Raw genomic sequence first — 18,480 nt, 5'->3', positions numbered from 1 at the left:
GGCCATGACAACGCAAAGGGTTATAGGGCAATTATTTTATTCACTGCCATTGAATGAAATGATACATAAATGAAATGAATGTTTTCACTCGCTGTTAGCGCCTCCAAATTCAAACAATTTTGACAACGATCACTGTCAATGCCAGTGGGCGAGTTCACAGTAAATAGTATTTTAGTACTCCTAGATGATAGCTGACCCTTAAAAACAAAACAAAAAGAATCTCCGTCAAAAGCTGCCATCAAGTTAATGTACAGTATGTGCTTGTTTTTTTTCCCCAAAGGAAAACATTTTACTTTTCATCATCACAAAAATCAAAACAGAATTTATTGAATGGGTGGTCTGAAAAAAAGTTGAACGTACACTGTTTATCTTATGGAGCCTTGACATCGTTCGGGATCTAGCGGGATCAGTCATGACATTGACCTTGTCACTGACCCACTTCATTCAATACACTCAAATTGATTAACAAGCAATGTGTGAGACACTACTTCTCAACTAAAGAAAATTCAATGTGAGTGATCAAATCAAGTTGACCCTAATCTCAAAAAGGGTCTTTTGGAACCCGACACGAGTGTTACAATGAAAAAAAGTCAGAATATTGCATTAGAATAGCAGGCATGTGCACGCCTGTCTTGGGAAAAAAAATAACTCAATTATTTTTTGTCTTTTGTTGTTGTTTTTTAATGGCAAACCTACAGTAACTCCCATAAGGCTTTTTCGCAGAGCAGATGATAAGTTGTGAAAATCACGTATCAGCATACGCTGAGTTTAGGATGACAGGGAACAAGTCGTGACAACACTAACAAAAGTGGTTACTTTTATTCTGCTTTTCCATGGCAACAATGTCAGAAATCCGTCTATTGAAGTTCATAAAATAGCTGTGTTGTTTGCCATTCCATTACTATTTATATGCAAAAATGATAGTTTGCTGTTAAGGGACTGCAGTGAGTACACAAAAGCCAGCCATTAGGTAGCAAGTTCAATTAGGTACCAACTGGTGGATGGGATCTAAACAAAGTCACCCAATTGATTTCTCCTTTCTATACATTCCTTTTCACATCCAAATATGTGGCCTTCCACATATAGATAAAAGAAAATGTCATTTCAGAGCTTCTTCCATATCGCCTCTCCTCCATGCTGTCGCATTCCCATCGGGGGGCAAAATGATGGCTCCTCAAACTTAATGAAAGTGGAACACCAGAGATTTCTGACCAAACACTAAAAGCAGACTCCTTTGAGTGGTCCATGAGTAGTATAGTGAGAAAAAAGGCTCAATAATTTATCTGTGAAGTTTGATGAAAACTTGAAAACCATCACTTGGATATGTTTGTAATGACGCAACCATGACTACAGTTGACATAGCTATTGAGTTTGGAGGGTTTTTTTTAATTAACTAAACCAAAAAAAATACAGCAATAACGTTCTGCCTCCTGTTCATATTTTTGCTCTTTTAAGAGTTTCAGGTCAGAGGGATTAGTTTATCAATTGTATTTCTAAAGTAAAACAAATGATTAGATAATTAATTAGAATTGTATTTTTCCAAATATCAGAATCCCAATTTGCTGAGGAAAAAATCCAAATAGGTGATCATGTTTTGGTACCATTACTTCAGCACATTAGTCTATTTGATGATGCAGCATCTTCATTCTATCACCTGCGTTAAGGAGGCAGTGGCATTTGGGCGGTGAGACGAATGAAGACGTCAGGTACCTTGAAAATGGCTATTTTTCCTTCCCTGACTTAAATGAGACACTTTATTGCTGCGCCTGATGCTTACACAGCTGGAGGTTGTTTACCCCTCAGAAAAAAAGTCCCTGATGCTTTGATTTTGAGTCCACTGCGTCAAAGGTTTCATTAACTTTTAGCAAGCAATTATCAAACCCCAAGTAAGAATAAACACTTTTGACTTCTTGGGAGCAGACTTAAGGTTTTTTTAAATTAATTTTGCCACGGAATCAATCGTCCAATTCTCCGCTCGAATGCTTATGGAGATCATATTAATAATTTAAGATGGTCTCGTCATTACTTTAGGATTAAGACCTTTAGCATCGGCTATAAAGACCGTTGACAGATTTCTATTTTATGGCCTCATTAGCACTAGTGCGCTTCCTCCAATTGTCGCAATGAGTCACAGGGAGTCCCTAAAATTTGAGGGCATCCACTATTGTCTTGAGAATTGGATAATTATAACTCAATTAGGTGTTCAATGGTTAGCTTAAATTATCACACATGCATTAAACATTGTGGAGGTCAAGAATTTAAATATTTGGTTTGACTCATCACCTGATGGTGTCATTCAATGTTCCCTCTAAGCTGCGCGCGTGCGCAATTGTGCACTACTCTCGTCTTCTCTGCGCACAGCAAATCATATGGAGCGCACAAAATAAAATCCCTTTTTTTTTTAGCTGTGAGGCCGACGCGCGAACCACTCATCCGCCGGGCTGCCCATTCATAGATATTAATCATTACATTTTATTATTACTAAATCATTTATGTGTAGTAGACCTACACCTGCTGTGATACTGATGTGTGCCCATGGCGAGCAATGATGATGTTGCTCACACCGGTACTGAGTGTGCTCAGGGAGGTTGTCTTTCTGCCCAGACAAACCAAAAATTAGAGGGAACATTGGTGTCATTGTTAGCAGTCATCGTCATTGTGTAGCTACAATATGTTCATAAGAGTTGCACTGATACCATTTTTTGCCTACAGACATTCCGACACCTGGTAATATGGTATCAGCTGATATTGATGCTACAATGATGTGTTCTAAATCATTCTAATCATTTTTGTACAATGGTGAGCTGCAGGTATGAATCAGATTCACAGTACATTTTATTTTTAAACACATATGAACAAGCAACTTTTTTGAAATAAAAAATAATCATAAAACAAAATAATAATAAAACCTATAAACATATGCATAATGTATCTAAGAAAAAAAACGTTAATCAAGGCCAGCAAAGCCTGCCTTTGAAAACATCAAAAGCAATTGTTGTTTCTCCTAATATGAGTATATTGATAAATTGTTCGGTTTAGCAATGATTCAAAGTCCTTTTTAGAAATGCCAGTTTCTTCAAAAGAATACTTCTAATTTAATATAGAGATTGAGGAACAAAATTGCCGAAGGTGTAAAATTTGTTTTGTATTTTTATATTGTTGAATAAGATGTAAATTGTTGTGGGAGCCACCTCATGATGTAAAGGTTTACTCGCCTGACTTCGGTACGGGCATGCGCGGGCTTGATTCTCGCTGGTGGCGGTATGGAAGATGAATGAATGAATTGTTGTGGTATCATATTGGCATTGGAGATTTACATTCCTAATTTTTAAACCTATTTTTTCTGTAACTAACGTTTGCTCACAATAGTAATCGAGAATGACACACAAACGCAACCTGATCCCGGTCCATCGCGTTTACCAAAAGACACACACAACCGCAACCTGAACCCGATCCATTGCGTTTACCAAAATAAAACACCTGCTGAAGTCACACAGCACCATTAGGTGCGACGCAAAACTAGAAGCTGCAAGCCGACCCCATGCCACTTGAGCCCTCCTCCTCATTTTTACCATCAACTCACGAGCGAGATCAAATGTAAGGGCATTAAAGCCTGTAGCAATTCATTACCTACTGCGGGATACAATCAGCAGTAACAGGAACAGTGCTTTAATGACAATTGGCGTCGATAAAGATAACATTTCCGTCGTGGGTAAACACACAATCAGACAACTTCAACTAAAACTTGATCTCTATAGCAATACGATCAGCTATACAAGTCACTAACGCAATGTATATAACACTCGGGGCCCGTTTGCACGGTGACGCACTGAACCAATCAACAACAAAAAAACGACCCATTAAAGGTTTTTATTCAAACGCTAAGGCTCTCCGTTCGATCAACGCCACAATTCCTAGTGACAAACAACTTAGTACTACTGTAATGCAGTAGGGGGCTGTGCAGTTTTGAACTGCCAAGGGCGATACATACACTTCCTTGAAAACATTCTCCACAGCTCAGGCAGCCTGTCCATAGAACATTCATAATTTTCAACATTTCTCGGCGCCAACTGGTAAATGCAGGCTGGAGGTTTTCTGTTTGGACGGGAAAGGCTAAAAGTAAGAATTACTAGTTCACATTACACTGGAGTACAAAATGGTCAAATATTAACGTAACATCGACTGGGACCCATGCTTGTCTAACTTAAAGTACACCTCGAGTTGTTTATTATTGCACTAGTTGGAAAAAAAGGGCTTGTTTTGTCTTAACTTAGCATTTAAGAGCGTCTGTGAAAAAATATTTTAAGTCATACAATGTGGTATATTTATATACGTAGCACACAATCGTATCGGAACAACAGCAACAATAATAATCAGAGTTACTGACGAGGGTCTGAAATAGCCATTAAATATTCTGCAGACATTTTATACCTTTGCCCCCTTTGTAATATATATTCATTCAAAATTCTCGTCGCTCACAGTAAGTTTTCAGAGTGGACATTTTATCAGAAAAGCAAATTACTTTTAGAGTAAAAGAGGATGTGGAATTTAGTGAGTGGAAATGGGGTGTAAAGGGAAGATGGTGAGAGATGAGTGTTGGTCCACGATGGCTAGCCAGTAGTGTTTCTCCAAAAAGTCTACTGATCAAAACCACTGTAGTGTTTCTGCCTTAAACATTTGTGTGTTTTCGCACACCTTTAATGTTGTGAAATAAAACGAAAACGCGACCAAATGTTGCAGGGAGGGAAGGAGGAAGCTGCCAATAGCGATGACTGCACATGTCCAAACTGTTGTGCGCCTTATGATGATGCTATCAAGGCAAAAAGTTTGCTGCATTTTTAATTTACATGGTGGCAGAGCAAGCCCCGCAAATGAACCGTTTTACTTTGGAGCCGAACTCATAAGATTGTGTTTTTGCTTTCCACATTCCCTGTCACCGTATGAACGCGATCAATCCGCAACGCAATCGTTGCATTTTGGTGTCGCAGTGTAAACAGACCCTTAGATTTACAGGCGCTCATTCCCTTGCACGCTTGTTGGGAGAATTAAATGTCCACACTGCGCAAACACATCCTGCTTGGCTTTAATACTCCCACTGGGAGCATACTAACAGTGCAAGAAGCTTATTTATATACTGTACTTATGTTCTTTCACCCAGGACTGGAACACATGAATACAAGAGGGAAAAAATATCAGGATATAATTTTAAAAAAGACTGAATTCATGAGTGAAATGTTGAAATCCCATTTGTGAACATGAGCGTGATTATCACACACATTTTCACTCAGGTTAGTCTCAAGTGGTACACCAGCACCATATGTGTTAGGCAAAAGAATGACCAATTCTATGAACTTGAAGAAAACATTACAAGTCCATATAGTTGCTTGTTAGAATAACCATTTTATAATAAATGTTATTTTGAAATTCTCTTTTGAAGCCCAATGTTAATTTGGAAAGCTATATTTTAGTAAAAAGGAACTCATTGACAGGCATCCAATCCTTGCAGTCCTCTCCCATTCAAAATGGGTTGGACGTCTATTATCAGCAGCAGCATCCAATGAATAAAATGGTGAGTGACTTTTTTCTATTTCTGATGTTAAGATGTTAGCAAAAACATGACCTATAAGTTAATAAGTTTAACGATGTAACTCATAATGACACTGCCAATAACAAAAGCTTAAAATGACTTTTTTTCTGATATTTGTGAGGTTTTTAATACAAATGATGACACCTGCTCTTTTTCTGCTGCATTATTTCACAAGCACGGCACAGTGATTGATCAGTGTAAATATTAAACTTCATTAATTGTGTCACCCAGCACATTTGTTTGTTCAGCCTTGTGTAATCACCTTCCAACAGCTCCCATTTTATGTCTCTCGCCCAGGCTCCATGATAAAACTGTAATACACCATGTGGTAATTTTGTAAAAAAAAATGTGACAGCCTACTTTTACATCTTTTGAAATTTTTTTTTTTTTTAATGCATTTTCCCCCATTGAGTCCGTGAGAGGAATTCATTGCCAGTAAGAGAGTACACAGTGCTCTCTGTTCACAAAAATGATCAGTCATCTTTTTCTATGCCTATTTTTCCCTACTTCTCATCCTCACAAGGGTTGCAGGGCTGCTGGACCCTATCCCAGGCAACTGTGGACATTAGACGGACGACACCCTGAGCTGGTTGCCAGCCAATCACACAGCATTCACACTCAAGGAAAATTTTGGAACTTTCAATGAGCCTACCATGTTTTTGGAATGGGAGGAAACCAGAGTACGTAACTGGAGAAAACCCATGTAGGCACAAAGAGAACAAACCGGAGATTGAACCCTCAATTTCAGAACTCTGACTCGGACGTAAGAACCACTGCTCTATTGGGCTGCTGCTTTTTATTATATTATTGGTATATTCCGAAACACAGAAAGACAGATGACCATTCGCACTCACAATAATAACGCCACCAGCGGGAATTGAGCCCGCGCCTGCCTGTACCGAAGTCAGGCAAGTGAACCCCTACACCAAATATGAACATTTTGTGTTCATGAATTAATACAACATCCCACTATTTACATAGCTGCCAGAAATCAGTTGAAAATATCCCTGCAGAGGTCCTCAATTCACAGTGTTCCTCTGTAAAAGCATAGAATCCTTTACACCTGTTTACGTAATGTGTCTGAACAAAAATAGATTTTTTTTTAACGTGGGAAGTAGAACTACAGGGGAGAAGGAAACATGAAACGAGTGCTGTGCCGTTTGCAGACACCGCTTCAAGATAAGGAGAGATGCCACTTTGTGTTACGACGTAGTGCGGGAAATTCAACCATATGATTTTTTTTTATTCAGCTGTAAAGTAAAGGCTTGCTATGTGTAAAAGTCAGTCTCAGAAAAAAATAACGATTCTTTGGATACATATAAAGTTTACACACCCCTGTCCCAATGCTGACTCTTCAAATAATCTGTGACAATATCCATATTCTCCAGCGGAATCCAATCACTTTTTTGTCGAGCAAAAACCATGCGTCACCAAAAAGAAATAAATCAGAAAGAGTCTTGTTTTCTTTCCTACGATCTAAACCTGTTGACATCTTCTCGTCGCATGTTTTTGAAAAGAATTCCCATGAGAGATGAGTTATGTGCCGTGATTTGGGAGGGTTTCAAGAAAATGCCATTTCCCCGAAGCAGGAGGCCATGTCGAAAAGGCATTAACTAATGCCTTATTTGGACGGGACAGCCGTTCAATCGAAGGCGGAAAGAAAACCCCTCACATCTCATTAGGCTGCTCCTTTGATTTGAGAAAATACAAAGTATTTTCCTGGCGACGGGTGGTCCGCTAAACCTTTCAGCTGGGCCTGAGCCTCAAAGTCTAAAAGCCCGGCTAAGCTCCGGTGTCCCCGCGACCGATCCCCACCATCAGTGAGTCACGCCATCTGACAGCGAACAAAAAGTGCATTGAGGTTTTGAAGAGAAGAATGCTTTAGCGTTAAGAAAAAGCTTGGATGTGATTGTCATGAGGTCCCTCAACAAAGGAAATCCCTAAGATTTATTTAAGCACAAAAGTGAGGGAGGATTGTAGGGGTATTCTTTTTTTAATACTTTTGTCATGATGTTGATTTGGTTAAACTCGTGATTTGACTGTCTGGGCCTTGCTTGGAACAATGAAAATGATAAAAGACTAATCTGAAAGTCTAAATCTGGTTAGAAAATTGAATGTGGACGTCTAATTGGAAAATGTCCTCTCATTTATGAAACCTAATTTGAAAAGCCACAGTAACCTTGCATGAATACTCGTAAATGTAGTAATGTTATCATTGGTTTGAAATCCATTTTAAGCACTCACCTCGTTATAAAGCCCGAGTTCAAAGTTTTGAAAACCTAACATAACAATTCATTTTACATATTGAAAGGCTAACATGTTTTTTTATTCTTGTGGATTGAATGTGATGTAAAGCACATTGAATTTGCTATTCAAATGAATTTACCTCGTCTTTGGGTTTGAATCCCAAATTTGGTAACTTGCCTCTTGTTCAAACCCAAATTGGAAACCATTACAGGGTCTAGAAATCTTTGAAAAATCAAAAGGTGCTTGAAAGGGCCAACATTTGAAAATTGACTGATTCCCACATTGGTCTGATCCAATCTGATCCAAACATATTAATCATGTTTTTGTTTGTTTTTTGCTCCAACACATTATGCTGATTTCTTGTTATGCCCAACTTTTTCGCCCTTAGCCACACAATGACACTCAATACTTGCATTAATTGAGTGAGTGAGAAAAGCACAGCAAGGGATAGGCTGACAAAATTGTGGCTCTGAGCCCTCATAAGAACCAGTGACTGTATTAAAAGGTGTCATTGAACTGAATCGACAGTATTCCTCTGCCACCTGAAAAACCGTAGTTGACCGTGCACCCTCCCAGCTGCTGCTAATGGATCCTATTTGCACATTTAATTCCATTAGGCGCAGACGTACAATGTCTGATATGAGACACTGAGCTGTCCATCTGACAGGCACAATCTTGAGTTTGTTCATTCCAACCATCTACGTTGGACTCAATGTCACTTATACATTAGCAATCATGGGCCAGTCCTCACAGTATAAATTAATTGGAGGTCTGTCGTTGTCATTGGCAAGCATTGAGTTAAATGGGTTAGGGTTGAATGAATTTTTCATTTTATGTGGGGTCATAAAAAGGAGTAAATATCATTTTGTAAATTTTGAGCATTTCATTTGAATTTATAATTTTAAAAATAGGATTTTAATAATGTTGTATTCATTTATAATTACACTTGGATCACTTACAGATATATATATATAATCTTTGAAATAAAAATACAATGATAATTCATAATAAAAATAAAGTATTTATTGTGGCCAACCTCTCCAAAACATGTCTTTACAGGGCTAAGTTTTTGTTTTGTTTTTTGTTTGTTTGTTTGTTGTTGTTTTTTAAAGGTTAAACAATATTGTACTTTATAAAATAGACCCATAATTTTTAATGATAAATTCAACAGTTTTTGCTTTATTCTGAGGGCAGGTAGAAGATCTCCTTGTTGGTTTATGCAAAGAAGACTGCAGAGCTGCTTGCATTTCAATATTGTAAATAATTGAACATGCACGGGACAGTTCTCCCACAAGCACAAGCAGCGAATGACATGATTAGTTTTATCTTCGCCCACTATTTACCACACGTTCCTCTCATTCCATCTTCCGGTATAAACAAGACACTCCATTACTGCTTACAGCTCTAATGGAACCCCTCAGCCCACTAAGGTTACCCGAGTACCTCTTTAATTCACACTTAAAATGAAGACGCCCTGAGCGACCAATCGACTTTGACAAACTAACTTCAGATTAGGGAAGGTTGATCTGGAAAAAAAATGGTCGTGACCTTATATCTTTTTTAAATAGCGTCCAATCTCGATGTTTTACTTTTATTTATATGTTTTAACTAAAAAAAACGGAGACCTGGGAATGTTTTTTTTATTTGTTCTTAAATTTTTTAAAAGTAACACAAAGTCTCTATGTTCTTCCGTTAAAAACTAAATGTCCTCTGTAGTTGTCAATCTTTCATGGAGGACTGGAAATTTTTCAGTAAAATCTCATTTGAAAGAAAGCTCATGATTTATTTTATTCTTGGGGATACAACTGCTCCCATGGCCTTGAGTTTGACGCCTGTCAACTGGCCTATTGTTTCTTTAGTTTTCAGTACAGATTCATTCAAACTATCAGTTAAAATAAAAACCGACTTTAAAAAAAGAGAACAATACACAAAGTTTGAAGCCTACGGCCACCCACAGCTAATTTTAAAGTAGTGGGGTTTGAACATAATGGTTAGGATAATTGTGCGTTCAAACAAACATTTAATTGCCAAACACAGCATGAACATTTGCTGAGTAAGAAATGATTACCTGCTACACAAAATCAACTGTCAAGTGCTCCTGTGGGATGCACGGGCTAATTAGAAGCCAACCCCGAGTGTGCTACCGAGTGACAACCAACAGGAAATACCAAATAGAAAAATTAACTCATTGGCTGCCTTTTGAAGAATAGACGTCCTTTCAAAAAATGGACTTGCCTGAACCGACAATTTATGTTGACCTAATGAAGAAAACTATCGCAATAGTTTAAAAGAAATGAATGAATTCATTTATACTCTGTTAACTCATTGGTGGCCATTGACAGCGCTCACCAGCAATGGCAGATTTCCACAAATTGCACATTTCTGCTCTTAGTTTTAAATTCCCTTTCATAGCTTCCGCCTGCAGCTGTGCGGTTCACAACAAATGCGACACTTAGGTTTAGTTCACGTATGGAAACCGATTTCAGTGAAGCCTTTCACCGCCATTTGACCTTTTTTTATTTTTAAAAAGTGTGCAATCTCATTACGTGCCTTGTAATGAACTATGCGCGCCTCTGAAAGCAACTGAGGTAATCAAGTTCTGGAGGAGACTGTCTCGTCTATCTCCGGGAGCACAGGCTGAAATGATAAAACTGAGTTTTTATTGATATGCATATGAGGCATATAAGTGAGTAAACTAATAAAGGAATGCAGCTGCTCGCTCTCTGGAGACGGATTGACCTGAAAGCCTTGAAAAATAAAACGCCGGCCAGGAAAATGTAGTCCAACTAAGAGTAAAGTGCCGTCAATGGGATTAAAATCCTTCGATAATCTGTCATTAATACTGATGCACTTGTATTAAGGTTGCCACAAACCATTTATTTTATAGTCATTTAATCAACAACTATTTTTGCGACTATTCTGCACAACTATAAATTTTATTAATTCACTGTTTTAGTCATCTGCGTTTAACATTTTAACTTAGAAATGTGCATTGAAAGACAGAAGTAGGTGTTAAGAAAATACGGATTAGGAAAATCATTTATGTACGTAAGGGCGATTTGATGGTACAGTAGTTCGTCTGTCTGACTTTGGTGCGGGCAGTCTGGGTTGGATTCCCACTCAGTGGCAGTGTGAGGGGTTGTCTGTGTCTCTGTGCGCCCTACAACTGACTGGCGACCAATCTAGGGTGTGGTCTGCCTTTTACCTGAAGACAATTGGGTTAGGCTCCAGCTACGCCCGCAACCCTTTCGAGGATGGGCGGTATGGAAGATGAACGAATGAATGAAATGTATGTATCTAATAAATATATGCTTGTTTTCTCACAACAAAAGCCAATATTTGCGAATAAGACATTTTGATTCATTACAAATCATTGGCCTGCGTTTAGAAATGAAATTAAAAAGTATTACCTATTACACGTTTCTTTTTTGTTTAAAACATTTAAAACATTAAACATTTTTCCTTAATAATTATGTTTTTTAAATTATTTTACTGATCTAAACTATATATTGCCTTTGTTAAATGTTAATTAAATTTAATTTGAAAATGATTTCATTGAAAAATATTTATTTATAAATATATCTAAGTCAACAAAAAAAATTGGTCAATATTCTCCATATTATTTTCTATTGATTGAAAAAAGACTGGTGATTTGAGTTCTTAATGAAAGTGAATAATTGTTTGAATTGAATTATGTTATGTTTAATATTAAGAGTCTCAAAAGAGACATTTTGACTGGCAGGCTGGCAATCAATTTTGACTAAATCGTGTGGAAAGATGATCATTCACAGGCAGTTGTCTCAGTTCAAATGAATTGGACATCTGTGGAATAAGAATAAAGAAGCAACGTGTCCTACCATGCTTTGGCTTTAGCGGCTATCCCGGTTTCTTGAGAGAAAACATTCCACACAAGACTTCCTTGGCCGGTCACAATGGCTTTGTGTGTCTTCCTCTCTGTGGGTCATGACGTGTAAATCAGGTAATCTTATTAGAGCGGTCACTAAAGGTGAGCCTGGCTCAGGCGCGCTAGCCCCTCCCACTCCGATGCATATCTGCCACATATGCAATTTCAGGCTGACAAATATGCAACGAAAAATACTGTTCAATTTCCTTTTTATCATTACTTATTTCATAATTTTTTTTATACTTTTCTAAATCCAGGCCAAGTCTTTTTCCACTGACGTCTGATGAACAAAAACTCAACTTAGTTCAACATAGAAAACATCAAAATGAATATTTTCATCATGGTATCAACATATCTAACTAGACAACTTTCAAAAGGTTGATATATTGACTAAATGGTTATTAATTCCGTTCCAATCCTCCCAGTTCAAATGGATTGAACGTCTAGTACTGATGAACTCATCCAATTTCACAACAGGATGACTGGAAGGCGGGAAATTGGATGCCACATGATTGTCATAGTGAAGAATATCCGTATACATGGCTCGGAATGCGAATGACTTTGCAACAATCCTTAAGCAATAACAAAAAGTTTCCCATTGATTGTTTCTGATTAGCAGGTAAACTGAATGCATGCAGAGAAAAACAGTAGCGGCGGCCACGCTCGATAAAACAACTCGGGCACTCTTGAGATTCGGCCGGAAGCCTGGGGAGCAAAACACAAACCAAACTGCATTTACTTTCCACAGCCTAATTTAGCAAAAGGGAAAAAAAATGAAAACTATGAAATATAAAATGAAAACTAAATGGTCTTAAATAAATATAAATGAGGAATGTGTTAATACATTAGTTTTAAATTTATTAATAAATTCCTCATTGTTTATTTATATATTTAAATATGGGTGAATTTAACATATTTTTAATATTAACTCACATTTTCGTATGAATATTGTTTTTATGTACTTTTGTATTCCTTCACTGCTTCATGCTTGGTAAATGTACATTCAGGCATATTACAAGGCTAATCTATTATTTTGCAAATGTATTTCACTCAAATATTTACCCTAATAAACATTTAAAAATCCATGCTTTTTATAATATGCTGTATTCCTCACATTTTTTATTGTTCATAGATTAATAATTATAGTGATGATTAAGTTCATAGGAATCTAAATGTTAATATTTTATTTATCTTATTTTTGTATTTTATCTTTTTACCTAATATTGGTATAATTTTGTTATTGAGTGGCCACCAATTCAGCATATACTCCACGTGCTCCCCATAGTTGGCTGGGATATGCTCCAGCACCCCTGTCCCTTGACTCTTGTGAGGATAAGCGGTACGGGAAAAAATGAATGATATAATTTTCAATCTTCAATTTATGATTGATCTAAAATAGTTGTATTTTCCTATGCTTAATATTTAAGTAGTGCAAATGAATCTAAAATTTTTACTAATATTATTGTGGCTGGGATTTTAGTGCTATGGATAGCAATGGGGGTTTCCCCCAGTCCTCCCACATCGTCAATGACCAGCCAATTCTAACTACAAAACTTTATTAATAGGTTTTGGAGATTGAAATTTTCACTGAAAATGTATCCTTTCTCCAGCCACATACGTTTTCACGAAAATAAATAAATAAATAAATCTCTTCTATATATTGTCTCATATTAAATGTCAAAAAGGGTCGGCCGAGGAGTCAATGATGTCCTTAGGAATCAGCAGCTCTACATTTACTTCCCTTAACGCATTATTTTCCTCCATTAGTTCAGAAGCCAACAACAACCATACATAACGTGGGCAGCCGCCCACCCAAGCTCGAGTAGCCTATTTCCCCCCCTGACACTTAATCAACCTGCAGACGCCCAAGCTTGAGATTTGAGCTATTATGTCAAATTAATTACAGCTCAAACCATCCAACTATTTATTTGATGGAAGTGCAATTGCTTGTTGACTGGTTGCCCATGTAATGCGGAGTATGAACCCTAGCTTCTGCACCTACGCAATAGGTGCTGGGGTTTCTGCTTTGTGTGGCGCGAGTTGCCCGTTCAGCGACATTTTGACATGGGATACAGATTCAATTTGGCTTTTGTGCAAATGAAAATGCCAAAAGGGCTTCTGAGTCAGATGGGTGTCAAAAAACATTTATTCAGTTATTCTTCTATGTTTTTGGGGTTTTTTTTTACTCCGACAGCTTGTGTGCTAGTTAGAGGTCACGGCCACCGAGTGAGTCAGTTAAAAGACAAAAAAAAAGTTGGAAAAAAAGAAAGAGGAGGTCGTAGAAAGGAAAAAAAAATATTACCAAGGGACGACGGTGAATACATTTTTAGAGGAAATAAGTCAAATGAAAAAGTAGTTGCTGATCGATCTCAGAGCGTTGCGCATGCATCGCTCAATAGATAGCACATTTGCAAGATAAATGCTTTAAAGAAAAATAATAATAATACTTTTTCGTGCATAGATACAGTTGTGGTCAAACGTTTACATACATTTGTGAATAACATAATGTCATTGCTCTCTTGAGTTTCCAGTTATTTCTACAACTCTGATTTTTCTCTGATAGAGTGATTGGAACAGATACTTCTTTGTCACAAAAAAACATTCATGAAGTTTGGTTCTTTTATGACTTTATTATGGGTGAACAGAAAAAAGTGATCAAATATGCTGGGTCAAAAATATACATACAGCAGCGCTAATATTTGGTAGCATGTCCCTTGGCCATTTTCATTTCATTTAGGCGCTTTTGGTAGCCATCCACAAGCTTCTGCTTGAATCTTTGACCACTCCTCTTGACAGAATTGGTGCAGTTCAGTTAAATTTGATGGCTTTCTGACATGGACTTGTTTCTTCAGCATTGTCCACAAGTTCTCAATGGGGTTTAAGTCAGGACTTTGGGAAGGCCATTCGAAAACCTTAATTCTAGCCTGATTTACCCATTCCATTACCACTTTTGATGTGTGTTCATTCATTGTCCTGTTGGAACACCCAACTGCGCCCAAGACCCAATCTTCGGGCTGATGACTTTAGGTTATCTTGAAGAATTTGAAGGTAAATCCTCCTCCTTCATTATCCCATTTACTCTCCGTAAAGCACCAGTTCCATTGGCAGGAAAACAGCCCCACAGCATAATACTACCACCACCATGCTTGACAGTAGTCAACTTCGGGTTAAAGGCCTCACCTTTTCTCCTCCAAACATATTGCTGGGCATGGTGGCCAAGCAGCTCGATTTTTGTTTCGTCTGACCACAGAACTTTCCTCCAGAAGGTCTTATCTTTGTCCATGTGATCAGCAGCAAACTTCAGTTGAGCTTTAAGGTGCCGCTTTTGGAGCAAGGGCTTCCTTCTTGCACGGCAGCCTCACAGTCCATGGAGATACAAAACACGCTTGACTGTGGACACTGACACCTGTGTTCCAGCAGCTTCTAATTCTTAGCAGATCTGCTTTTTGGTGATTCTCGGTTGAATCTTCACCCTCCTGACCAATTTTCTCTCAGCAGCAGGTGATAGCTTGCGTTTTCTTCCTGATCGTGGCAGTGGCAAAACAGTTTCATGCACTTTATACTTACAAACAATTGTTTGCACTGTTGCTCTTGGGACCTGCAGCTGCTTTGAAATGACTCCAAGTGACTTTCCTGACTTGTTCAAGTCAAGGATTCGCTTTTTCAGATCCATGCTGAGCTCCTTTGACTTTCCCATTGTAGCGTTTGTGGGCGTTTGCATCCAATGAGCCCTATTTAAATGGCCTCAGTGAAGTCACCAGCTGTAGTCACTCATAATCACTCACAAGAAGTTAAGAGGCCATGCTATGAAGCTCATTTCACTGACACAACTTTCTAAGTCACCAAAATTGCTAATTCGTGTTGCTGTATGTATATTTTTGACCCAGCAGATTTGATCACTTTTTCTGTTAACCCATAATGAAGTCATAAAAGAACCAAACTTCATGATTTTTTTGTGACAAAGAAGTATCTGTTCCAATCACTCTATCAGAGAAAAATCAGAGTTGTAGAAATAACTGGAAACTCAAGAGAGCCATGACATTATGTTCTTCACAACTGTATGTAAACTTTGGACCATAACTGTATGTTAGCACACTGTAGCACATTTAGCTCAGGTCCCTTTTTTCGCCCACCTTATCAGTCTTAATTCTAGAATGTCCACTACTTGTCTTATCTATTTGGGGTGGAAATGCATTGTATGCCATGACTGATAAGGGGATAAAGGACAAAGGGAGATACTATCAGGTGAAAAAAAGTGATTAGAATAGGGGTGGAAGGACTTTACAAAAAAGGGGGGGGGACACATGAGTTTGACATCTACATGATCTTTCCATTTTCAGGTCAAAATAACACTTCACAAGAAAATGTTTTATGCATAAATTTTAAATATCTGGACGATCATTATAATACTTTTAGAGGTCAAAGTAGGTGAGATTAAATTTATAGATGTACATTTTGTTGTTGAGTAGTTAGTTGCCCTTTTCTCATGTTAAACTCTTGCGAGCATTAACAGTTTATGAAGACAAAAATATTTAGACGAGAAACTCATACTTTCTAAGGTTGAAGTAGGCATGGTTAAATAATGTATTTATCGATTTTGTTGACACTTTCACACTCAAAAGAAGCCTATTTTTTTTAATACCCAGGTTGAACATTTGTTCTCTCTATCTGCTGCCATTGACAGCAAGAGATGTCACTGAATACATGCTACACCTGGATTTTTCACTCACTCACCAACTTCAACCTTCATTTGAAATATTTCCCTGCAATAAAAGATGGGATTATCCTCCTTTCCCCCAAAAAATAGCACACGGCAGATTTGTGCTCAGATGTTTCTAATCCGACTGTGCCCTGCACATGCTCCATCACATGAGGTATGACTTCTCGATCATAATAGAGATGATGAAAATGGTGATTAAAATTGTATGATTTTGACAAAATGTCTTTCATTAAAATACATTGAGTTCGAGCTGAATTTATCTGAACCTAGTTTTAGATTTATGCTGCAGTAAAACATAATTAAAATGAGCAAAATCTTATACTCAGAACCCCCAAATCCACCAAAAAAGTAATATTAACTGTTTTTAATTGAAATAAATCATAAAAACTAAAACAAATAATGATACTATTTCTGGTTTATGGGTGTTTTTAATTGTTCATTTGTAAAAATTCAAATGTACATTACCAAAATAAAGAGAAATATGCTTTTAATTTTAAATGAAATTTTAAAATGTATTTTAAAAATAAATAAACATTTTCAAAATTAAAAGTAAAGTTTTACTTTTTTCTTCGATTAGAAAGTGGAAAAAAGTAGAATTTGGTCTTGTTTTTTTAATTCATTTGTTTGGTAATAATTACTTTTATTTAAGCATTTTTTTCTTATGAAAAAAATCTGAAGAATAAAAATTCAAAAGATGAAAGATTTTATGGTCAAACTCTCAAAACGATGATTTGTATCATTTTTCAGGGTCACCAAACGAGTAAACTCCTTGGCCATTGTTGGCAACAGATGTCCAATCCATTTGAACGGGAGGCCCTGGCAGCAAATAAACACCTGTTCTTTCACTGACAAACCTCCCAGTTCAAATAGATTGGATATATACTTGTGACAAACTGCTCAGGAACAGATGGAAGGCCTCATGCTTGGATGTCTATCATATGCGCTGTTATTAAAAGAGTTAAAAACGTTACCCTGTAGCACCAAGGAAGATTACTCAAGACTGTACCAGTAAAGATTCCGATCTGGAATATACGTTGATATATTCTGGTATAAATCCCCTGGCAAGGTGAGAAGTGCCTAATCAAGAGATGAATGGGTTGAAGTCAGCGATGCTCATCAAGCCTTACGTGTGGAAACAAAGCCCTGCGACTCTTACTGTGATTAGAGGTAATGAACTCAAAGTGCTCAAACAGCCACGACTGTGATTTCAGCAATTAGACGTTCTGTATTAAAAGCATGTACAACAGAATGAGAAGAATAGAGTAGGGAGTCACTGATGAAATCGCAAAAATAGTGACTGCCATCCAATCAAATGGCCCTGCTGGGAATTGAAATGTGCTTGTCACTAGTAGGCTTCCAATTCACTTGTAGTAGGGGAGCATGCAAAGATTGACCAAATATACCTTCTCCAAAAAAAGCATTATACCACCCATTTCTACTTTAAATGTTAGCCTTATTTTGTGTTATTGCTGTTTTTCGACAGGCACGTCTTTCCAAAAATTTAAGATCTTTTAAAATTAATGTGTTTGACTCAGATACAGGACAGTTTAGTCTTAGACTCGCCCTTTCTTCCACGTGTACTGTTGTCACAAACTTGCACGGTAAAGACTCTGAGGAAAAATAGTGTTTTCATGACCGCTAATCGGATTGTCCATTGCTAAACCACCCCTCTTGTTTGGAATAAAATTTTGATCAGAATGCGCTTGATCAGGTCAGAATATTCCAAAGAGGTTGTTAATATGAATTATTTGTATTCCAATGTGGCGTTTAATAACTGTTTCCATGTAACCAGTGGTTGACCAATCAATGATAGAATTACCTTACAAGAAACCTTGTATTGGCACATTAAATGCTAGTACAATACAGGAATAAGTACCAGGAGCCAAAAAGTGCAACAACAAATCAGTTATTATTGCTTCTTTGTTGTACCCTGTGTCTGCAGTGCGATCGTTAGCACTTTGTTATGACGTGTGGCCAAAGACATCCCCTTTTCCAGATGGATTTTTGGGGGCACAGGGAACT

At 37.5% G+C, this 18,480-nt stretch overlaps 1 protein-coding gene across 1 annotated transcript in view; it reads right to left on the bottom strand.

Moving 5' to 3' along the window:
* The window catches only part of LOC144084474 (protocadherin-15-like), a 154,605-nt gene that overhangs the window by 113,953 nt on the left and 22,172 nt on the right, over positions 1 to 18,480 (bottom strand). Inside the window, exon 3 of the mRNA XM_077612938.1 lies at positions 11,692 to 11,788. The gene's annotated coding sequence lies outside the window, so the exon portion shown is untranslated. The remainder of the gene's footprint in view (positions 1 to 11,691; positions 11,789 to 18,480) is intronic.

Source organism: Stigmatopora argus, chromosome 11 (genome assembly GCF_051989625.1).
Source record: "Stigmatopora argus isolate UIUO_Sarg chromosome 11, RoL_Sarg_1.0, whole genome shotgun sequence".
Lineage (NCBI taxonomy): Eukaryota > Metazoa > Chordata > Actinopteri > Syngnathiformes > Syngnathidae > Stigmatopora > Stigmatopora argus.
The sequence above is the reverse complement of the archived record's forward strand: the minus strand, read 5'-3'. Positions and strand labels throughout refer to the sequence as shown.